The following is a 1,813-nucleotide window of genomic DNA, read 5'->3' on the forward strand; positions in this document are numbered from 1 at the left end:
GCCACAGCCAATGGGGAGACGAGTCAGGGGCGTGGCTCTGACGTCACGGGAAGGTGACAGCTGCAAGTAGATGATTGGTTCTGCTGGCTTTGGCCACAGCCAATGGGGAGACGAGTCAGGGGCGTGGTCCCGGGAGCCTACGAGGGAGCCTGGAATATTCCATGGAGGCTAACCAGGATTGGTGGAAACGTACCACGTGACCCGGGTATTAAATAGGGGTGGAGACGAACGACACGTGGGTCAGAACGGGAACGAACAGAGGAAGGGGGCCAAGCGGGAGCGGGGCTCCGGGTTGCCACGTGGTGGTGTGTCTCTTTCTATCTGTTCCTCTCATGCTGCCTGTTAGCAGCGTAAAGGAAAAGCTGTAGCAGCATCACGTTGCCATCCACTCATTGACATGGTAATTTTCTCTGCCCCCTCCCTCTCTCCGTCCCCGCCCCCCTCTCTCTATATTTAAGGGACCGTCACAGAAACGACCCCCTCTCTTTGTGCCGATATGTGTCCTCTCTCTGTGTGTCCTTGTGATGTCTGTCTGCTTGTATGTCTGTCTGTAGTTTTCTAGTTAGATTTTTGTTGCTATTTCTTTTATGCCTGATGATGATTGCTTGTGTTGCAATCGAAACGTCGTAATATGCTATGATTTTAATTTATTATTTTATCTTTAGACGTGACTTAACCGAAAGAACCAAAGAATAGCTGTATACAAGTTGAACAAAAGACGGATTCTAGAAGCCGCCTCAACGAGCTTTATTACGCGTGCACTAAGCGATTGATTGCGAGGGACAAGTTTTCTCTCGTTTATTTTTTATTTCTGTCTTGTGCAGCGTTGGGAGATTTGCATGATTGACGCTCTATTAAAAAAGTCATTATTAGAAACTCCACTCACTCTAGAACAGGGAGAGATCATACAAACTCCACTCACTCACTCTGTAGAACAGGGGGAGATCACACAAACTCCACTCACTCTGTAGAACAGGGGGAGATCACACAAACTCCACTCACTCTGTAGAACAGGGGGAGATCACACAAACTCCACTCACTCACTCTGTAGGACAGGGGGAGATCACACAAACTACACTCACTCTGTAGAACAGAGGGAGATCACACAAACTCCACTCACTCACTCTGTAGAACAGGGGGAGATCACACAAACTCCACTCACTCTGTACAACAGGGGTAGATCACACAAACTCCACTCACTCACTCTGTATAACAGGGGGAGATCACACAAACTCCACTCACTCTGTACAACAGGGGTAGATCACACAAACTCCACTCACTCACTCTGTATAACAGGGGAGATCACACAAACTCCACTCACTCTGTAGAACAGGGAGAGATCATACAAACTCCACTCACTCACTCTGTAGATCATACAAACTCCACTCACTCACTCTGTAGAACAGGGGTAGATAACACAAACTCCACTCACTCACTTTGTAGAACAGGGGGAGATCACACAAACTCCACTCACTCTCACTCTGTACAACAGGAGGAGATCATACAAACTCCACTCACTCACTCTGTAGAACAGGGGGAGATCACACAAACTACACTCACTCACCCTGTAGAACAGGGGGAGATCACACAAACTCCACTCACTCACTCTGTAGAACAGGGGGAGATCACACAAACTCCACTCACTCACCCTGTAGAACAGGGGGAGATCACACAAACTCCACTCACTCACTCTGTAGAACAGGGGGAGATCACACAAACTCCACTCACTCACTCTGTAGGACAGGGGGAGATCACACAAACTACACTCACTCTGTAGAACAGGGGGAGATCACACAAACTCCACTCACTCACT

The 1,813-nt window shown here is 48.4% G+C and overlaps 1 protein-coding gene across 1 annotated transcript in view; it reads right to left on the reverse strand.

Annotated features, from left to right (window-relative positions):
- Positions 1 to 783: 783 nt before the first annotated feature.
- LOC133360633 (tigger transposable element-derived protein 1-like) overlaps positions 784 to 1,813 on the reverse strand; it is a 7,632-nt gene continuing 6,602 nt past the window's right edge. The window contains exon 3 of the mRNA XM_061579430.1: positions 784 to 1,813. This exon is cut by the window's right edge and continues 893 nt beyond it. The gene's annotated coding sequence lies outside the window, so the exon portion shown is untranslated.

Source organism: Lethenteron reissneri, chromosome 69, assembly GCF_015708825.2.
Source record: "Lethenteron reissneri isolate LAM-NWPU_2019-01 chromosome 69, ASM1570882v1, whole genome shotgun sequence".
Lineage (NCBI taxonomy): Eukaryota > Metazoa > Chordata > Hyperoartia > Petromyzontiformes > Petromyzontidae > Lethenteron > Lethenteron reissneri.